This window comes from Pristiophorus japonicus, chromosome 9 (genome assembly GCF_044704955.1).
Source record: "Pristiophorus japonicus isolate sPriJap1 chromosome 9, sPriJap1.hap1, whole genome shotgun sequence".
Taxonomy (NCBI): Eukaryota; Metazoa; Chordata; class Chondrichthyes; family Pristiophoridae; genus Pristiophorus; species Pristiophorus japonicus.
In genome coordinates this window covers 211,224,780-211,247,934 of record NC_091985.1, presented here as the reverse complement: position 1 = coordinate 211,247,934, position 23,155 = coordinate 211,224,780, and the positions used below count along the sequence as shown (strand labels likewise).

Sequence of the window (23,155 nt, the reverse complement as noted above, 5' to 3'; positions counted from 1 at the left end):
GTTGCAAACAATCTGGTTCAGCCTTACACAGAAGTTGGGAGAGGGATGGAGTCAGTGGCTAGGGAATGGAGTTTGTGGCGGGGACCGAAAACTATGAAAAAATACAAGGGGGACAGGGAGATAACATGCCAGAGTCAGAGGACTGAATGATGTCGCAGTACGTTGGAGGAAGGGAGAGACAGTAAGATTCTCAGTTAGCCTTAGCTCTAGCCATAGCTCTGAACCTTATGCAGCGACCATAACCCTATAAATATCACTGCAATCAGACAAGAGTAATGATAACAGGCTGGGTTAGGGTAACAGTTACAGACCAGGTCACAGAGTCTGCTTCATCACAGAATCATATAAAGTCATGGCATAGAAGGTGGCCATTCAGCCCATCGTGCCCACGCCAGCTGATAAAGAACTATCCAGCCTAATCCCACTTTCCAGCTCTTGGTCCATAGCCATGTAGGTACAGCACTTCAAGCGCACATCCAATTACTTTCTAATTGCATTGAGGGTGGTCTGCCTCTTTCAGGCAGTGATATCCAGACCCACAGCATTCTCTGAGTGAAAATATTTCTCCTCAACTCCCCTTTAATCCTGCTACCAATTATTTTAAATCTATGCCCCCTGCTTATTGACCTTTCTGCTAAGCGAAATGGGTCCTTCCTGTACACTCTATCAAGGTCCCTCGTAATTTTATACACCTCAATCAAGTCTCCCCTCAGCCTTCTCTGTTCCAAAGAAAACAACCCCAGCTTATCCAATCTTTCATCATAGTTAGAATTCTGGCAACATCCTGGTAAATCTCCTCTGTACCCTCTTTAATGGAATCACATCTTTCTTGTAATATGGTGACCAGAACTGTATGCAGTACTTCAGCTGTGGCCTAACTAGTGTTTTATACAGTTCAAGCATAACCTCACTGCTCTTGTATTCTATGCTTCGGCTAATAAAGGCAAGCATTCAGTATGCCTTCTTAACCACCTTATCTACCTGGCCTGCTACCTTCAGTGATCTGTAGACATGCACTCCAAGGTCCCTTTATTCCTTTACATTGTTCAGTATCCTACCATTTTTGTGAATTCCCTTGCCCTGTTAGCTCTCCCCCAATGCATTACCTCACACTTCTCTGGATTGAATTCCAATTGCCACTTTTCTGCCCACCTGACGAGTCCATTGATATCTTCCTGCCGTCTACAGCTTTCTTCTTCACTATCAACAGCTTGGCCAATGTTGTATCATCTTCAAACTTCTCCATCATGCCCCTTACATTGAAGTCTAATTCATTGATATATACCAGAAAAATCAGGGGACCTAGTACTGAGCCCTGCGGAACACCACTGGAAACAGCCTTCCAGTCACAAAAGTATCCATCGACCATTACCCTTTGCTACCTGCCACTGAGCCAATTTTGGATCCAACTTGCCACTTTCCATTGGATCCCTAGGATCTTTACTTTTTTGATCAGCCTGCCATGTGGGATCCTGTCAAAGGTCTTGCTAAAATCGACATAGACAACCTAAACTGCGCTGCTCATATCGATCCACCTCGTTAGTTCAATTAAGTTAGTTAGACATGAACTTCCCTTAGCCTGTATCTAACTCAATTGTAACAGTGTGGAGCACAGCTAACCACTTTCTCAAGGACAACCAGGGATGAACAATAAAATCTCGTCCTTGCCAACGACGCTCACATTCGGAGAATGAATTCAAGTACATAAAATAAACTGGTGATGTTCTCTGATTCGATTCCTTCCCTTTGCCGCATTTTGCAGTGGACTTCAATATAGAAGCATCAATCATTCATCAATATACAGTGGTGTTTCCCCAGGGGTCGCTTCCAGGACCACTGCTTTTCTTGATATATATTAATGACTTGGATGCGGATATACAGGTCACAATTTCAAAATTTGCAGATGAAACTATACTTGGCAGTATAGTGAACAGTGAGGAGATAGTGATAGACTTCAGGAGGACATAGACAGGCTGGTGAAATGGGCGGACACGTGGCAGATGAAATTTAACACAGAAAAGTGGAATTGATACACTTTGTTAGAAAGAATGAGGAAAGGAAATATAAACTAAAGGGTACAATTCTAAAGGGGATGCAGGGACAGCGAGACCTGGAGTTTTATGTGCACAAACCACTGAAGGTGGCAGAGCAGGTTGAGAAAGCAGTTAAAAAAACTTACACAATCCTGGGCTTTATAAATAGAGGCATAGAGTACAAAAGCAAGGGAGTTATGATAAGCCTTTGTAAAGCACTTGTTCGGCCTCAACTGGAGTATTGTGTCCAGTTCTGGGCACTTTATGAAGGGTGTGAAGGCCTCAGAGAGGGTTTAGAAAAGATTTACGAGATTGAGCCGAGGGATGAAGGACTTCACTTCCTTGGATAGACTGGAGTAGTTGGTGTTGTACACCTCAGAGCAGAGAAGAGTGAGAGAAGATTTGATAGAGGTATTCAAATCATGAGGCATGTAGACAGAGTAGATAGAGAGAAACTGTTTGCATTGGCAGAAGGGTCGAGAACTAGAAGACACAGATTTAAGATGATTGGCAGAAGAACCAAAGGTGACACGGAGAAACTTTTATATGCAGCGAGTAGTTAGGATCTGGAATGGGTGGTGGAGGCAGACTCAATTTTGGCTTTCAAAAGGGAATTGGATAAGTATCTGAAGGAAGAAAATACAGGGCTATGGGGAAGGGGCAGGGGTAGTGGGACGAGCTGAGGTGCTCTTGCAGAGAGTCAGCACGGGATTGACAGACCGAAAGGCCTTCTTCCATGCTGTAACCATTCTACGATTCTATGAGACTAGGGTCAATCTTAGCAGGCTCAATCTGGACATATATGACTGGCATGGTTCCTCTTTCCGCTCCTCTCCACAATTTGAGCCCTGGTCCCAGAGGGTGAATTTCCAGCCCTTTGCTCTTCAAACGTCTCTGGATAAAGACCAACATTCTATTAGAAACTTAATTATTCATTGTACCTGCTCACTAACTTTCATTGAATTATGTACTTGGACCCTTAAATCTCTCATCACTTACACATTCCCCAGCGTCTCAGCATTTAGAAACATCTATCTTTCTTATGTCCAAAGTGAATGACTTCACTCTCCCCCAACTTGAAAAAAGAAAGACACACATTTCTTAAGCCCTTTACAGTCAATGAAGTAACACGGAAACGCGACAGCCAATTTTCACACAAGCAAGCTCCCACAAACAGCAATGTGACAATGAGCATATAATCTGTTTTTTTAGTGATGTTGACTGAGGGATAAATGTTGCCCACGACACCCGGTATAACTCCCCTGCTCTTGTGCCGTGGCATCTTCTACATCCACCTGAGAGAGCAGAAGGGGCCTGCGTTTAACGTCTCATCTGAAACATGGCACCTCCGACAATGCAGTGCTCCCTCTGCATTGCACTGAGTGTTCCGAGCTTTTTTGGTTCAAGGAGTTGGACTTGAAACCACAACCTTCTGACTCAGAGGCAAGAGTGCTACCTACTGAGCCACAGCTGACAGTTCAGCTTTTCCTAACCAGTTGTGGAGAGTCAGAATCAAAAAGGATCGACTCGGTTACATCTCCATGCGGGGAAATCACAGTAATATTGTTTATTTCTCTGTATATCTGCTGCTAAAGAACATAAGAATTAGGAGCAGGAGTAGCCTTTTCGACCCCTAGAGCCTGCCCCCATTCAATAAGATTATGGCTGATCTTCAAACTCGACTGCACGTTCCTGCCCAAAATATACGGTGCAGAAGGAGGCCATTCAGCCCATCGTGTCTGTGCTGGGCGATAAAGAGCTATCCAGCCTAATCTCACTTTCCAGCTCTAGGTCCGTAGCCCTGTAGATTACAACACTTCCAGTGCACATCCAATTACCGTTTAAATATGATGAGGATTTTTGCCTCTACCACCCTTTCAGACAGTGAGTTCCAGATCCCCACTGCCCTCTGGGTAAAGAAATTCTTCTCCTCAAATCCCCCCTAATCCTTTTACCAATTACTTTCAATCTAGGCCGCCTGGTTATTTACCCCTCTGCTCAGGGAAATAGGTCTTTCCTGTCCATTCAGTCTAGGCCCCTCGTAATTTTATACACCTCAATTAAGTCTTCGTTCAGATTCCTCTGTTCCAAAGGAAACAATCACAGCCTATCGAATCTTTCCTCATAGCTATAATTCTCACGTCCTGGCAACATCCATGTAAATCTCTTCTGTACCCTCTCCAGTACAATCACACCGTTCCTGTAATGAGGTGACGCAGTACTCCAGCTGCGGCCTAACCAGTGTTTTATACAGTTCAAGCATAACCTCCCTGTTCTTGCATTCTATGCCTCGGCTAATAAAGGAAAGTATTCCATATGCCTTCTTAACTACCTTATCTACCTGGTCTGCGACCTTCAGGGAGCTGTGGTCATGCATTCCAAGGTCCCTCTGTTCCTCTGCACTTCTCAGGAATGCCCTAAACCAATTGCTGCACTCTATCATCTCGACTGAGTTACAACTTAGTTTCCAGTTTCTTCAATAAAGAACATCTATCCACCAACCTCTCCTTGTGATCTCGAGGAGCTGACAGCTGCCCACAATTGAACACCTGATTCTCATCCCAATCAGGCTACACAGCCCAATTATGGACGCACCAGCCTACACATTCACAGGCATCTCTGGAATTAGGTGATCAGCTCACACAACCATAATTTCATCAAAGCTGTCACTGCATGCAACCGTGAACGGTGACTATTAGTTCACAGACTCAGTCACCTCCTTTGTGGAATTCTCATCCTCCTGTTCAAACCCCTCCATGTCCCTCGCCCCCTTCCTATCTCTGTAACCTCCTCCAGCCCAACAATTCTCATCCTCCCATTCAAATCCCTCCATGGGCCTCGCCCCCTCCCTACCTCTAACCTTCTCCAGTCCTGCAATTCTCATGCTCCTGTTCAAATTCCTCCCTGGTCCCTCGCCCCTTCCCTATCTCTGCAACCTCCTGCAGGCCCTACAATTCTCATCCTCCTAATCAAATTCCTCCATGTCCCTCGCCCCCTCCTTATCTCTGCAACCTCCTGCAGGCCCTACAATTCTCATCCTCCCATTCAAATTCCTCCATGTCCCTCGCCCCCTTCCTATCTCCATAACCTTCTCCAGCCCAACTATTCTGATCCTCCTGTTGAAATCCCTCCATGGCCCTCGACCACTATCTCTGTAACCTCCTCCAGTCCAACAATTCTGGTCCCCCTGTTCAACTCCTTCTGTGATCCTCGCTGCCTCCCTATTTCTGTAACCTCCTCCAGCCCTACAATTCACATTCTCACATCCTCGATCAAGCAGCCCACTTGATCAGCACCCCACCTTAAACATTCACTCCCTCCACCACTGGCGTACTGTGGCTGCAGTGTGTACCATCTATAAGATGCACTGCAGCAATTCGCCAAGGCTTCTTCAGCAGCACTTCCCAAACCCGCGACCTCTACCATCTAGAAGGACAAGGGCAGCAGGTATATGGATACACCTCGTAAATCTCATCTGCACCCTTTCTAGTGCTATCACATATTTCCTGTAATGTGGTGACCAGAACTGCACGCAGTACTCCAGATGTGGCCTAACTAGTGCTATATACAGTCCTGGTATATACACCCTGCTCTATACCTCAGCAATAAAGGAAAGCATTCTATATACCTTCTTAACGACGGTAATGTATGCATTTGTATGCTCACGTGAGTTGGGAGTGGCTTAGCCAGTCATGTGATGTTCACAAGACTCAGTAAAACACCAGCCAGTTGAGCTCAGGGATCAACGACAAGGCAGGTTGTTGTGAGCCGGTGGATGAACTGGTAATGTGTCGTGGGATTGTTATCCCTTTTCCAAATAAACCAATTAGTTCATAATAGCAATGTGTTGCTATGAATTCTTAAGCAATGAACCCTTGAAGCAAATATATTACCAAATGGCGATGAAGATGGGAGTTTCTTCATGAAGACATTTTGGAGGAATTTCCTTTGATGAGAAGGCAAATGCAAGTGGAACACAACAAGAAGATGTACTGGCAGCATGTTTCCCAAATGAAAATGTGGTAGTAACATCTTTTTTGTGTGTACTGAACAGTGTTGGACTGACAAAAAGAGCTTGTGGAAAGCTATTTAGAGTCATTGAAAAATAATTCAAGATTAATGAGAGTGATTAACGGCTTTTAAGCTAAGAAGGCGATATGGATATGACAATGAGTTCTGTCCATAATTTGAGAACCATTGACAAGGATAAGGAATCGTTTAGATCCTACAGTGAAAGATTGCAAATGTTTTTTTAGAGCTAATAATGTCAATGAACTTGTAGAAAATTCACAAATAAAGAATCAAGAAGTGCACGAGAAGATGAAAGCTATTCTGTCAGTCATGATTGGTGCAGAGATTTACCTTAGTGAATGTTTTAATGCCGAGAAAGGTTAAGGATGCTTCATTCTCAGACATACTACCGATATTGGAGAATAATTTTGATCCACAGCTTTTAGAAGTAGCGGAGAGCTATAAGTTTGCAATGAGAAACCAAAGATGTTATCAAGCCATCAGTGAATACGTTGTTGCCATAAGAAGATTATCGCGACACTGCAATTTTGCAGGATTCCTAGACAGGGCTCTTTGAGATGAATTTATATATGGACTAACGGATGAACGCATCCAATCAAAATTATTGGTATGGATGATCTATCTTTTGAGAAAGCTTGCAAGATAGCCACCTCCATGGAGATGGCAGAGACAAATATTAAGGAATTTCATCCATTACCGGCAGTAGTAGCAGTTCACAGGCTGTGGAAATGCAGAAAAGGGTGAGCCCAAGTCGGAGGGAGAGTTATGAAACCAAGAAGAATAGATGTCAGAGGTGTAATGACATTCATACCGCACAACAGTGTCAGTTCAAGTGGGCAGGATGCTACCGGTGCCAAGCAAGCCGCATTTAAATCCAAGGACAGGCACAACGATAATCAAAGACTTCACTGTGTGGAAACCAATCAAAACAGTGTAGGTTTTACTGTATATGCAGTGAAGAGGATGCCAGTACATCCATTGTGTTAGCATTTCAGAAAGTTAATACTCAATGCATTAATATGACAATAGATTCAGCGGTGGATTGCTCAATAATGAGTCAGGATGTGAATTACAAGAATTTCAGGGGCATACCACTAAAAGCGAGCTCAGTAAAGCTGAAAACATATTCAGGGGAAAAACTGCAGACACTTGGACAACTGGAATATATAGTACGTTACCAAAGGCAACAAGCAAGATTACCTATTATAATAGCAAAAAACATAAATTGAGCGAAGATTGGCTAAAAGTAATTTGTTTGGATTGGTACAGCATTTGTAATACAGAAATGGCTAAGTCTCGGTTAGATACTCTGCTGGAGAAATATGCGAACATGTTTGAGGACTCATACTAAGGCATCAAGGGATACAATGCACATATTCGGATTCAGTCATATGTCAAACCTATTTTTGCTATACCAACGCTGATACCATATGCATTAAAATTGCCGGTTGAATGAGAGTTTGATAAGTTGGGAAAAAAATGGAGTTTTAGTGAAGACTGATAGGAGTGACTGAGCCACCCCAGTAGCTGTGGTTTCGAAGGCAGACAAAACAGTATGGCTCTGTGGGTGTAAGGGCAAGACTGATTATCAAAGATGTTATCTGGCTATTGTGAAGGCATTGAGCTGGCTAAACAAGAGGTATGCTTAAAACCACACATACGCATAAAACACAATAGAGCCACGAGATGACCACTTGTTGACCTCGGGCTCAAGGGAGCAATAAAGAACATCCAAAGAGGAACTAATATAACCATATAACAATATAAGGCAAGTGATAGCTGGAAGAAGGGAACAAATGGATATTCGATCATGCCTTGGTACAACCAATCACGTCACTGTTAAGGTCCGTCCACGAGGACACTCATATGCCAAAACCTGTACAATTAAGGGGAAAGCTGAACAGTTCGGTGGAGATCCTCTCTCAGGCTGCTGAGACGTGAGCTGCTCTGCCTGCATGTGCTGGAATAAAAGATCGTTGAAACTTATCTAAGGTATCTGTCTGCTGAAGCCAGGCTTGTTAAGAGAGGAGAAGGGCGATTCTCCCTTTTTCTTTCCCTTTCATTTTCTTTTTCCTGGTACAGCACAGGTCAGATATCGAGTAAAGCTCCCGCTACACTGTCCTGTCAAACACTATCAAGGCAGGTACAACATGGGTCACATACAGAGTAAATCTCCCTCTACACTGTCCCATCAAACACTCCCAGGGCAGGTACAGCACTGGTCAGATACCGAGTAAAGCTCTCTCGACACTGTCCCATCAAACACTCCCAGGGCAGGTGCAGCACGGGTCAGATACCGAGTAAAGCTCCCTCTACACTGTCCCATCAAACACTCCCAGGGCAGCTACAGCACGGATAAGACACCGAGTTAAGGCTCCCTCGACATGCTCCGCCACTTCTGCCACTAAAACCCTCCAGGTTTTTGTCACTTCCAGGTGGGACCGATCCAATGCTGTCCTGTCCCGACTCCCATCTTGCTCCCTCCATAAACTTAAACTCATTCAAACTCTGCTGCCCATAACCTAACTCGCACCAAGTCCCTTTCACATGTCACCCCTTGCTTGTTAAACTACATTGGCTCTCTGTCCAGCAACATCTCGATTTTTAAATTCTCATTCTCGTGTTCAAATCCCTCCATTTCGTTGGCCCTGCCCCATCCATGAAAACTCCTCCAGCCTTACGAACCTCCCAGAACTCCCTTGCTTTTTGTGGTATATATTAATGATTTAGACTTGAATGTCGGGGGTATGAATAAGATTGCAGGTGATACAAAAATTGGCCGTGCAGTTCAGACTGCAGGAAGAAAGCAAGGGACTGGACTGGTCTGGTGGGTAGAATAGTGGCAAATAGAATTCAATCAAGAGAAGTGAAAGGTAATGTATTTGGTGAGGGCTAAGAAGGCAAGGGAATACACATTAAATGGTAGGATACTGAGAAGTGTAGAGAAACAAAGGGACCTTGGAGTGCATGTCCATAGATCCCTGAAAGTAGCAGACCAGGTGGATATGGTAATTAAAAGAATATGGTATACTTGCCTTTATTAGCCGAGGCATAGAATATAAGAGCAGGGATGTTATGCTTGAACAGTATGAAACATTACTTAGGTAATTACTGCATGCAGTTCTGGTCACCACACGACAGGAAAGATGTGATTGCACCAGAACGGGTGCAAAGAAGATTTACGAGGATGTTGCCAGAACTGGAGAATCTTAGCTATAAGGAAAAATTGGATAAGTTGGGTCTGTTTTCTTTGGAACAGGGAAGGCTGATGGGAGACCTAATTGAGGAGTATAAAATTATGAGGGGCCTAGATAGAGTGAATAGGAAGGACCTATTTCCCTTAGCAGATGGGTCAACAACCACGGGGCATAGATTTAAAGTAATTGCTAGGAGGTTTAGTGGGGGTTTATGGGCAAATTATTTCACTCAGAAGGTGGTAGGGATCTGGAACTCATTGCATGAAACGGTGGTGGAGGCAGAAATTCTGACCACATTTAAAAAATACTTGGATATGCACTTGAAGTGCTGTAACCTACAGAGCTATGGACCAAGAGCTGGAAAGTAGGACTAGGTTGGATAGCTCTTTGTCAGCCAGCATGGACATGATGGGCCGAATGGCCTCCTTCTGTGCTGTAAATTTCTATGATTTTATGAACTCTGCATTGCTGATTGTGCATCCTCCACTTTCTTCACCTCATCATTGGCGGCTGTACCTTTACTTGTCTAGGCCCCAATCTCTGGTATTCCTTTCTTAAACCTCTCCATTTCACTCCTCATTTAAGATCATCCTCAGGACCTATCTCTGACCACACTTTTGGTAACCCGTACTCATGTCTCCTTCTTTGCCTCAGTATATTGTTTTGTCTAATTACGTTCATGTGAAGCGACTTGGGGCAATTTACTAAGTTAATGGCGCTATGTAAATGAGCGTGGTAGTTGTTGTTGTAATGAGCAGTCCATCCTGGCCAATCCCCTCCCCATATGTAGTTAGATGGTTTGGTGCATTTATAAAGATCAGGTGGGTTTAGCTGTGGCAATCCCTCTATTTTATTGATCAGACTCTCCTGGTCAGTCTCCCACATGTATCTAGGTGGTTCGATCCATTTACACTGATCAGGGTTGGGCTGTACTGAATCCATTAGTGGTACTGAACCGCTGATCATCACAGTCCACTGGTGCAGCACAGGAAAGAAATCCAACCGTGATTCACAACGTGTTCATCTGTAAACAGCTCAGGGACTGTTTTGAACTAATGGGCCCTCAGCTGCTCCCTGCAGAGTTCACCATGTCAGGCCGGACTCGGTCTGTGCTGGAGAGAAGTCAGGAGTCAGGATGTGGTGGCTCCGAAAGGGGTTGTGGTAATGGTAAACACAAGAGCGAGGGATGTGACGCATCGCTTTAATATCCCACAGAGCAGATTATCTGCCTTGCTGGGGGAGACTAAACAACTGATTTAACGCCGGAGCAATGAGAGCCCTGACCACAAACGGGAGCGTGATGGGAAGGATGCAGAGGTGGAGAATATTTCCCCTTTGGATGGTGCCAGCTCCAGCTCGTGGGGTTTTGCTGAATATTCGACTGTCCTGTAAAAAGAGCGCAGGCCCTTCAGCTGCCAGGGCGAAAGAATGAGTTGACACTGAAACCCCGCCTGGGAGTTAAAAAACCGTCAGCTCAAATTTTATTGGTCAATTACATGTCGTGATGAAACGTGCCCAATTCATTCACGAGAATCTAGTCCAATGTTCAGTGAATCCATAAAACTCAGAACGAACTATTGTGTGCTTTCCGGCAATCCAAACAATACAATAAAATGGGCATTGAGTCGGCGGCCGTCGGGTTGGGAGGATGTGGTGAGCAGATTAAAGAAAGGCTCTCAACCAGCAATCGTACATTATACAGCGGGCCAGGAGAGGGCGCCAGAGAGCTGTGCCGGCCTGAGGCAGGTACAGAGAAAGAAGTGGGTGGTGTGGGGGGGGGGGGGGGGGGAATGATTAAAAAAAAGAAGAGGGGGGGAGAGAGACACAAAACACACACACACGTTCGGCTTGTGTGGATCGAGAGAGGAGAGAGATAGCAAGGGGGGAAAAAAGGGACAAGAGAATGCCAAAAAAGGGAGAAGAGAGCGGGTGGGAGGGGAAAAAGCAAAGAAAATTAACACTATATCAGCAATACAGGAAAAAAAAGTAGTGTGTGTTTTTTGTGTGTGTGGAAAAACTCATCTTTTGGCTGGCTCCCACCGTCCGTTATTTGGAAAAAAAAATGTAAATATTTTCTGTAAATTTAAAAAAACGGTTAGCTCACATTTTTTTCCCCTGTGAAGAACTGAGACTTTTCTCGAGAGAGAGAGAGAGAGAGAGGAGAGAGAATCGTTTTCTCTATTAGATCGAAAGGGGGGTATTTTTTAAAAAGAAAAGGTTTATTCCCCCTCTCCCCTCTGACAGAGAAGGGTTTTTTCCCCCTTCATTATTTTGCGGGGAATGTGGAAGGAAAGCGGGTCATGAAGCGATCGCGATGTGGTTTTCGTCGGAGAAGCCGCCGTGCTCATCTTTCATTTTCTTTTTAAATTTTTTTTTCTTCTTCACTCTCTCTCTCTCTCTCTCTCTCCCCTCTTTTTCCCCCCTCCCTCCCCCTTCGTGTTATTTTTTTTTGTTGCTGCCCATGGATGATCGACCTGAGAAACCTGGGCCTGGCATTAGGCCTTAGGCTTTATGTGTGTGTGTGTGAGAGAGAGAGAGAAAATATAATTGTTTTAAATAATAATTCTGCGGGAGGGAGGGAGGGTGGGTGGGGGGAAGAGAAAAGCAGAAAGATCAATCGATTAATTCGCAGTTTTTCTTGTTGTTTTTGCTTGTTTTGGTTTGCTTGGGGAGGAGAGGGAGGTGGGGAGAGAGATAAAAAAAACACACACACACACACACAGTTGAAAGGCGTAATTTTAAAAATTCGGGGGAAGAAATGGCAGAGAATCTCTTGGATGGACCGCCTTCAGCCAAGCAGCCTAAAACCTCCTCCCCGGCTCTCTCCGCCAGCAATGGCGCAGATTTTGGATCATTATTTGACTTTGAGAATGACTTGCCAGATGAACTGATCCATTCAGATCCATTAGACTGATCAACGGTGGTGACCTGGCTCAGCTTACGGGGGTTGGCATGGTGCAAGATGCAGCCTCAAAGCACAAACAACTGTCAGAACTTCTGCGAGGCAGCGGTTCCTGTATCAATATGGGACATGTGGCAGTCAGCTCTGGTGGTGCCTCATCACAATCCATGGATAGTCCAGTGCAATCAGTAGGCAGCCAAAATCAACAGAACAGTCCCAGTATAGGAAGCTTAAGTAGTATGATCAAGAGCCCCCTAACTCAAGGTGGTCTTACATCCCTTCCTAATATGGGGATGGGAGCAAGTGGAGCAAACCAGAGACTTCCAACACCACAGTCTGTGAACCCATAGAAACATGATCAGCTTCATACGTCAGCAACAGGTCTAATGTCTGGTGTAAACAGCCCAACCAACCAGGCTGGGATGAGCATGAATGCTAATATCAATCCAGCCCTGATAGAACAGTGGCAATGTTCAGGGCATGATGCAGGGACAAGTGATGAATGGCTCTCTTGGTGCTGGAAGGGGCAGACCTAACGTACAGTACTCAAGCCCAGGGGCATGTCCAACGCAAATAACCTACTCGCTGACACGTTATCCCAGGGATCTCCTCAGATGGCAGCAGGTCTCAAAGGACCCCAACCTGGTGCAATGAGCAAGATGGGAATGATGGGAACGCCTAGCCCTTATGGACAGCCATATGGGCAGAGCGCTGGTCAGACGCTTGACACCAGTGGACTTGGGCAGCAGATGGGTGCTTAGGGAACAGCCTGCCTCAGTTTACAATGGATAAGAAACCTGCTGGTGGTGCTGGGATGCCAAACCTGCCGCAGCAGCCTTCTCCAGTGCAGCAGGGAGGAATGGGGCAGCCCCCGGGGCAGGGAATGGGTTCTGCACCCACAGCAGATCCCGAGAAACGGAAACTCATCCAGCAACAGCTAGTTCTGCTTCTGCATGCACACAAATGTCAGCATCGGGAGCAAGCCAATGGTGAGGTGCAGCCCTGCAACCTGCCGCACTGCCGAACCGTGAAGAAGGTCCTGAATCATATGACCCACTGTCAGGCTGGCAAATCCTGTCAGGTTGCACACTGTGCTTCATCACGCCAGATCATCTCCCACTGGAAGAATTGCACAAGGAATGACTGTTCTGTCTGTCTCCCTTTGAAAAATGCTGGGGACTAGCATAACCAGCAATCATTACTAGCTGGGGCAGCTGTAGGATTAGGAAACTCATTAGGGTCAGTTGGGGTTGGACAGCAGAACACGCCAAGTTTAAACACTACCAGTCAGATCGACCCGAGCTCGATAGAGAGAGCCTATGCGGCGCTTGCACTCATGTATCAGGGTAACCAGATGCCTCAACCTCAGATGCAGAACCAGCAATCATCTCAATCTTCACCGGGGCACCAATCTCTGCAGTCTATGAATGCTATGGGTACCAGCCAAATGGGTGTGAATGGAAGTAATGTGGGTGTGCAGACCCCCAACCAGCAGTCCAGCTTACTGCATGATGCTATGCTGCTGTCATCCATGACCTCACCCAACCCAATGCTAAGTGATGGCACCAGTGTTAGTAATCTAAATGCAGTGCCAACAGCAACGCCCCCCTCGAGTACTGGCATTCGGAAGTCATGGCATGATGACGTCACTCAGGACCTACGCAATCACCTTGTTCACAAACTAGTTCAAGCCATATTCCCAACACCTGACCCAGCAGCATTAAAAGACAGATGGATGGAAAACCTGGTGGCTTCTGCACGAAAGGTGGAAGGAGACATGTACGAGTCTGCCAACAGCAGAGCAGAGTACTACCATCTGCTAGCTGAGAAGATCTACAAGATTCAGAAGGAACTGGAGGGAAAGCATCGGACTAGGCTTCAGAAACAGGGCGTGATACCAAACCAAAGTGGTATGTTACCTACAGGAGCAGCCCAGCCCCAAGCATGGCTCAACTGCAGGCTGGACTCCCGCCAAATGGCCCACTCTCTGACCCGACCCTTATGTGGCCAAATGTGCCAAGCCCGATCATAAACAGGATGCAGACCCCAAGTGGAATGAGCCCATTTCCACCGATGACCAGCATGCAGATAACTGGTCTGGGACAATGCTTAAATCCTCCACTAGTACATCCTGGACAGATGACCCAAACAGGACCTATGAACCAGATGGGATTAACCACTTCCCGAATGGAACGGCCTATGGTTGCACAGCATCCTGCTTAGAATCAATTCCTATCGCCGAATCAGTTTCCCGTATCCTCTCCTGGAATGAACACTGGCAGCACCACCATGACACAGGCCAGCAACCAGCCTGTCATGTCTGCGGCTCAAAACCCCTCACGACCTGTAAACAGTTCCGCTTCCATGCAGCCAGGAGCCAAGAGTGCCCAATTCAACTGCCCACCACCTCTTTCTCAGTCTTCATTTCATCAGAATTCCCCATCCCCTGGGCCAAGAAGCCTTCCACCCACCCCTCACCAGCCACCACCTAGCATTCCTCCCCAACCGCGGCAACAGACACCATCACCAAACTCGCGGCCCCAGACAATGCCTCCCCCTCCTTCACAAGTCCAGACACCGCCACAAACGCACCTTCCTCCTCCTCCACCAGTCTCCCCACAGACCCAGGTGACCGCTGGACAGAAGCAGCATCGGGAGAGGGAGCAGCGGGAGCAGGAGCAGCAGCAACGTGAGCGGGAACAGCAGCAACGTGAGCGGGAGCAGCAGCAACGTGAGCGGGAGCAGCAGCAACGAGAACGGGAGTGGGAGCAACGAGAGTGGGAGCAGCGGGAGCGGGAACAGCAGCAACGTGAGTGGGAGCAGCGGGAGCGGGAACAGCAGCAACGTGAGTGGGAGCAGTGGGAGCGGGAACAGCAGCAACGTGAGTGGGAGTAGCGGGAGCGGGAACAGCAGCAACGAGAGTGGGAGCAGCGGGAGCGGGAACAGCAGCAACGTGAGTGGGAGCAGCGGGAGCGGGAACAGCAGCAACGTGAGTGGGAGCAGTGGGAGCGACCGCCACCTCGACCCCCATCAGCACAGCAGCAAAATACAACCCCAACAACCCCTACAACCATCTGCACCGATACAGTCTCAGCATCCCAGTACTCCACTTTCACAGTCAGCAGTGAGTGCCGATGGTCGAGTATCGACTCCAGCATCAGTCAGCAGTACAGATCCCAACTCTCAGCAGCCAGCTCCTGAAGCACCAGTGTCTGATGTAAAGATGGAGGAAAAGCAAGAGAAGGAAGAAACTGAGCCAAAAACTGTGGCACCAAAGCAGGAAATCAAACAGAAGGTAAAGGAAGAACCCACAACCGAAGAGTGTAAACAGGAGCCAATGGAGGCTGGTGAGAAGAAACCAGAGGTGAAAGGTGAAGCAAAAGAGGAAGAAGTTAGCACAAGCTTGGCGACTCAATCATCCCCTGCGAGTGGACAGTCACGTAAGAAGATTTTCAAGCCAGAAGAGTTGCGGCAGGCTAATGCTGACACTGGAAGCACTTTACCGTCAGGACCCTGAGTCACATCCTTTCCGGCAACCTGTAGATCCCCAACTCCTGGGTATTCTTGACTACTTTGATATCGTAAAGACGCCAATGGATTTGTCTACAATCAAGCGCAAGCTGGACACTGGCCGGTACCAGGAGACATGGCAGTATGTGGATGACATTTGGTTAATGTTCAACAATGCCTGGCTGTATAGAAACATAGAAACATAGAAAATAGGTGCAGGAGTAGGCCATTCGGCTCTTCGAGCCTGCACCGCCATTCAATGAGTTCATGGCTGAACATGCAACTTCAGTACCCCATTCCTGCTTTATCGCCATACCCCTTCATCCCCCTAGTAGTAAGGACTATATCTAACTCATTTTTGAATATATTTAGTGAATTGGCCTCAACAACTTTCTGTGGTAGAGAATTCCACAGGTTCACCACTCCCTGGGTGAAGAAGTTTCTCCTCATCTCAGTCCTAAATGGCTTACCCCTTATCCTTAGACTGTAATCCCTGGTTCTGGACTTCTCCAACATTGGGAACATTCTTCCTGCATCTAACCTGTCTAAACCCGTCAGAATTTTAAATGTTTCTATGAGATCCCCTCTCATTCTTCTGAACTCCAATGAATACAAGCCCAGTTGATCCAGTCTTTCTTGATATGTCAGTCCCGCCATCCCGGGAATCAGTCTGGTGAATCTTCGCTGCACTCCCTCAATAGCAAGAACGTCCTTCCTCAAGTTAAGAGACCAAAACTGTACACAATACTCCAGATGTGGCCTCACAAAGTCCCTGTACAACTGTAGTAACACCTCCCTGCCCCTGTACTCAAATCCCCTCGCTATGAAGGCCAACAAGTCATTTGCTTTCTTAACCACCTGCTGTACCTGCATGCCAATCTTCAATGACTGATGTACCATGACACCCAGGTCTCGTTGCACCTCCCCTTTTCCTAATCTGTCACCATTCAGATAATAGTCTGTCTCTCTGTTTTTACCACCAAAGTGGATAACCTCACATTTATCCACATTATACTTCATCTGCCATTATTTTGCCCACTCACCTAACCTATCCAAGTCACTCTGCAGCCTCGTAGCATCCTCCTCGCAGCTCACACTGCCACCCAACTTAGTGTCATCCGCACATTTGGAGATACTACATTTAATCCCCTCGTCTAAATCATTAATGTACAATGTAAACAGCTGGGGCCCCAGCACAGAACCTTGCGGTACCCCACTAGTCACTACCTGCCATTCTGAAAATTTCCCATTTACTCCCACTCTTTGCTTCCTGTCTGCTAACCATTCCTCAATCCACGTCAGCACACTATCACCAATCCCATGTGCTTTAACTTTGCACATTAATCTCTTGTGTGGGACCTTGTCGAAAGCCTTCTGAAAGTCGAAATACACCAAATGAACTGGTTCTCCCTTGTCCACTCTACTGGAAACATCCTCAAAAAATTCCAGAAGATTTGTCAAGCATGATTTCCCTTTCACAAATCCATGCTGACTTGGACCTATCATGTCACCTCCTTTCCAAATGCGCTGCTATGAAATCCTTAATAATTGATTCCATCATTTTACCCACTACCGATGTCAGGCTGACCGGTCTATAATTCCCTGTTTTCTCTCTCCCTCCTTTTTTAAAAAGTGAGGTTACATTGGCTACCCTCCACTCCATAGGAACTGATCCAGAGTCTATGAAATGTTGGAAAATGACTGTCAGTGCATCCGCTATTTCCAAGGTCACCTCCTTAAATACTCTGGCATGCAGTCCATCAGGCCCTGGGGATTTATCGGCCTTCGATCCCATCAATTTTCCCAACACAATTTCACGACTATAATAAGGATTTCCCTCAGTTCCTCCTTCTTACTAGACGCTCTGACCGCTTTTATATCCAGAAGGTTGTTTGTGTCCTCCTTAGTGAATACCGAACCAAAGTACTTGTTCAATGGTCTGCCATTTCTTTGTTCCCCGTTATGACTTCCCCTGATTCTGACTGCAAGTCGTCGCGTGTGTATAACTACTGTACGAAGCTGGCAGAGGTCTTCGAGCTGGAGATCGACCCTGTCATGCAAAATCTGGGATATTGCTGTGGTAGAAAGCTGGAATTTTCTCCGCAGACCCTCTGTTGCTATGGAAAACAGTTATGTACAATCCCTCGGGATGCTACCTATTACAGTTATCAAAACAAATATCACTTCTGTGAGAAATGTTTCAATGAGATCCAGGGAGAGACTGTCTCCCTGGGTGATGATCCTTCACAGCCTCAAACGACTATTTCAAAGGATCAGTTCTCGAAGAAGAAAAATGATACACTGGACCCTGAAATATTTGTTGAATGTACTGAATGTGGTCGGAAAATGCATCAGATCTGTGTCCTTCACCATGAACTTATTTGGCCTTCAGGTTTTGTTTGTGATCCCTGTTTAAAGAAAACTGGGAAAACGAGGAAAGAAAATAAATTCTGTGCAAAAAGGTTACCAACCACTAAGCTGGGTATTTATCTGGAAACTCGTATTAACGAATTCCTCCGCAGACAGAATCAGCCGGAGGCTGGCGAGTGCATGGTTCGAGTAGACTGGGTCTTTACTCGTTGGAGTTCAGAAGGATGAGGGGTGATTTTATAGAAACATTTAAAATAATGAAAGGGATAGACAAGATAGAGGCAGAGAGGTTGTTTCCACTGGTAGGGGAGACTAGAACTAGGGGGCACAGCCTCAAAATACGGGGGAGCCAATTTAAAACCGAGTTGAGAAGGAATTTCTTCTCCCAGAGGGTTGTGAATCTGTGGAATTCTCTGCCCAAGGAAGCAGTTGAGGCTAGCTCATTGAATGTATTCAAGTCACAGATAGATAGATTTTTAACCAATAAGGGAATTAAGGATTACGGGGAGCGGGCGGGTAAGTGGAGCTGAGACCACGGCCAGATCAGCCATGATCTTATTGAATGGCGGAGCAGGCTCGAGGGGCTAGATGGCCTACGCCTGTTCCTAATTCTTATGTTCTTATGTTCTTATGGTGCACAGTTCAGATAAAACTGTGGAAGTCAAGCCAGGGATGAAGACGAGGTTTGTTGATAATGGAGAGATGGCAGAGTCTTAACCTTAGCGAACAAAAGCTTTGTTTGCCTTTGAAGAGATTGATGGTGTGGACGTGTGTTTCTTTGGCATACATGTGCAGGAGTATGGTTCGGACTGTCCTCCGCCCAATCGGAGACGTGTGTACATATCATACCTTGACAGTGTACATTTCTTCCGCCCTCGATGTCTGCGAACAGCCGTCTATCATGAAATCCTGATTGGATACTTAGAATACATAAGGAAATTGGGATACACAGCGGGGCATATTTAGGCTTGTCCTCCAAGTGAAGGTGATGATTACAGTTTTCACTGCCATCCGCTGGACCAGAAAATCCCTAAGCCCAAAAGACTGCAGGAGTGGTACAAAAAGATGTTGGACAAGGCAGTGACAGAGCGAATAATTCTTGATTATAAGGATATATTTAAGCAGGCAACAGAGAATAGATTGACCAGTGCAAAGGAGTTGCCATATTTTGAAGGTGACTTCTGGCCGAATGTGTTGGAGGAAAGCATCAAAGAGCTGGAGCAGGAAGAAGAGGAACGTAAGAGAGAGGAAAACAACACCCCTGGTGAGAGCATTGATGGAAAAGGGGGACAGCAAGAGTGCCAAGAAAAAAAATAAGAAGAAAACGAGTAAGAATAAGAGCAGCCTGAGCCGAGGTCACAAGAAGAAACCGGAAATGCCCAACATGTCCAACTACCTCTCCCAGAAACTCTCTGCCACAATGGAAAAGCACAAGGAGGTGTTTTTCCTGATCCGTCTGATTGCGGGTCCTAACTCAAACTCACTGCCAACCATCCTAGATCCTGACCCGCTCATCGCATGCGACCTGATGGATGGGCGTGATGCCTTTCTCACGCTGGCAAGGGACAAACACATGGAGTTTTCGTCACTGAGACAGGCTAAGTGGTCAACCACGTGCATGCTGGTGGAACTTCACAACCAGGGCCAGGATCGCTTTGTATATACATGTAACGAGTGCAAGCAGTATGTGGAGACCCGGTGGCATTGCACTGTCTGTGAGGATTATGACCTCTGTGTCAACTGCTTTAACGCTAAGGGACATGAGCACAAGATGGAGAATCTAGGCCTTGGTCTGGATGATGAGAGCAACTCACAAGGGTCAGAGGCCAGTACTGGAGATTCGACGTGCCTCAGCATTCAGCGCTGCATTCAATCACTGCTCCATGCCTGCCAGTGTCGCAATGCCAACTGTTCTCTGCCTTCCTGCCAGAGGATGAAGAGGATGGTCCAGCACAACAAAGCGTGCAAATGCAAGACCAACGGTGGCTGCCCAATCTGCAAGCAGCTTATTGCGCTCTGTTGCTACCATACCAAGCACTGCCAAGAGACCAAGTGCCCCGTGCCATTCTGTCTCAACATCAAGCACAAGCTTCGACAGCAACAGCTGCAGGACCATCTGCAACAAGCCCAGCTGCTACGCAAGAGGATGGCCACAATGCAGCGGGGTGGTGTTGGAAAACAAAGCCTGCCATCCCCAAGTGGCACGGCGCCCACTACTCCACCAGGGCAGCAACCGACCACCCCGCAGACTCCTCAGCCCCAACCCCCAGCTCAGCCACAGCCCCAGCCCCAGCCACCACCACCAACTAACATGCCTTCATACAGCAACATGACCAGAAGTCAGCCACAAGCTCCTATACCGCAAGTCAAGCCAACTGGACAGGTGGTGTCTGCTGCCCAGGTTCCACCTCCTGTTCAGCGACCACCGCCACCAGCTGCAGTGGAAATAGCTATGCAGATTCACCGAGCAGCCGATGCCCAGCGACTGATGGCACAGCAGCAATCATTCTAGCGGCTTGGAGTTATGAATCCTCATATAGCACCCATGAATCAAATGCCCGGAATGAGCATGAACCCACAACAGTCGCAGCGAGGCCACACTCACACGGATCAGGCAATGGGACCAACCAGCATGCAGCAGGCACAGTGGGCACAAGCTGGAATGGCCCAGACTCAGCAGCATCCACAAGGAATGCAAAGACCAGTCATGCAGATGGCCCAGCAAGCCCTGCAAATGAACATGCTGCTCCAACCGCTGCCGCCCATGTGCCAAGTTACATCAGGGGCACCTCAGCCCAACAGAGGTGCCATTCCCCAAGGAGCCCTGCAGGACTTATTGCGGACTCTCAGGTCTCCGAGCTCCCCTATGCAGCAGCAGCAAGTGCTCGCTATCCTCCGCTCCAACCCCCAGCTTATGACTGCTTTCATCAAGCAAAGAGCAGCCAGGTATCAAAGAGGCCAAGGTCAGCCAGGTATGCAGGGACAGCCTGGAATGCAACCACAGCCAGGAATGCAGGCTCAGCCAGTTCTTCAGGAACAGCAAGGCATGCATGACAACCCAGGCATGCAGAACATGAGCCCCATGCAGCTTGGAGTTCAGCGGCCCAACATCCCTCAGCATCAACAGCAGCAGCAACAACAAAGTATGGGTGGGATCAATGCACAGGGACAGCCCATGAACATGAACCACCCCACCATGAACTCCCACTTCAGGGAGCTTTTGATGCGACGTCAGCTCTTGCAACAGCAGCAGAAACAGCAACAGCAACAACAACAGCAATCAAACCCTGGCATGGTTGCTGGCATGGCTAGCCAGTTTCAACAACCTCAAAGCTCTGGTTATCCCATGCAGCAGCAGCAGCAGCAATAACAGCAGAGGATACAGCATCATATTCCCATGCAGCAGGGAGCCATGGGACAAGTGGGACAAACGATAGGGCAGATGGGCCAGCTTCCACAAGCCGGAATGGTAGCCGAGGCCAGTTCCAGTCTCCATCAGGCCCTCCAGCAGCGGATTCTCCAGCAGCAGCAACAGCAGATGGGTTCGCCAGCCCAGTCCAACTCCATGAGTCCATAGCAGCACATGCTCCCTGGCCAGGCCCAGTTACCACACCTCCAGGGCCAATACCCATCTTCTCTCAGCAATCAGGTATGGTCCCCACAACCCATGCAGTCACGGCGCCCGCAGTCACAGCCACCTCATTCCAGCCCCTCGCCCAGGATGCAGCCTCAGCCATCTCCACACCATGTCTCGCCACAGACTATCTCCCCATATCCGGGAATGGTAGCTGTCCAGGCAAACCCCATGGATCAAGGATACTTTGCTGCTCCAGACCAGAGTGCAATGCTTTTTCAACTTGCTAACCCTGGAATGGCAGGCTTACATGGTGCCACCAGTGACCTTGGCTTGGGTTCTGACAACCCAGACTTAACAGGCACAAACATTAATCACAATACACTAGACATCTTGTAGCATTTTGGGAGCAAATTCTCATTATCCGTCTTTACTTAGGGTTTTTTGTACTGGAAAACAATTTTGAAATTTCTAGGGAGGACTATTTTCCCAGAATTCAGTGAACTGCAATTTATTGAGAAATAAACTGAGGGATGATATTATACAAAGAATATATTTTTTGTATTGACTGGTGTACAGTCAGTCCTTTGTTTTTTTTTGTTTTCCTGTTCTGTTGTTTCAATTGTAGATAGCCGATACCTACATTTTTTTAAGAAAGGGAGAGTTGAATTCACATTTTTATTTTCTAACTTCAAAGAATCTTGTAAGCGTTTGTCCATTAACGCGAAGCATTTCACAGAAGAGAGGAACAGCCTGTGTTACAGTATGCATTTGTTTTTTTGACAGCAAAGGATTACAATACCTCCTCTTGTGTATCCCCTTCTTCCCTTAATTTTTTTCACTTCTATACAAGGATTTGAGCAGAAATTTCGAAGTATTAATAATTTGTACAGGTAGAATGAGAGACTATTGCACAAACTGGCAGCTGCCAAAATCGTCCTGCGGTTGTAGAATATTGTGGGGTTTTTCAGTTTCATGGTGACATTTCACTTTTTATTTTTTTTTGGTGATACTATCGAAGGATTCTTTAAAGAGACTGTGTGGCTGATTTTATTGAACACATCCCTTGGTTTTTCCTCTTTTAGACTTATGTGTAAAACTTGAAAAAAATGGGCAAGCAGAAAAAAGGAGAAAAAAACCTATCCAGAAACGTGTAAATCATGCAATTTATTGATAATTACTTATATATATTAGCTTTAGATCACTGTATAGACTGCTAAAATTTATTTCTTATTTACTATATTGTTGAATAAACTGTGTGCAACAGCGAAAAAAAAGAGACCCACCGCTGGGGAAAGACCAATCTTACAATATACAGCGGGCCAGGGGAGGGCGCCAGAGAGCCGCGCCTGCCCGAGGCAGGTGCAGAGACCCAACGGTGGGGAAAGACACGAGGGCGGTTGAGTCCTTACCAGCAGATGGCGCCACAGAGCCTCGCCTGCCACAAGTGCAGTGACCCAGCGGCAGGGAAAGGCCCCAAGGGCGGATCAACCCTTAGAGGGCCTAGGCGGTGTGGAGAGAGAACAATGAATGGAGG

At 46.8% G+C, this 23,155-nt stretch overlaps 1 protein-coding gene and 1 pseudogene across 1 annotated transcript in view; both read left to right on the top strand.

The window, feature by feature from the left end:
* Positions 1-23,155, top strand: part of LOC139273608 (zinc finger protein 850-like) — a 560,896-nt gene that overhangs the window by 179,493 nt on the left and 358,248 nt on the right. The window lies entirely within an intron of this gene.
* On the top strand, positions 12,021-22,130 carry LOC139273571 (histone acetyltransferase p300-like; annotated as a pseudogene).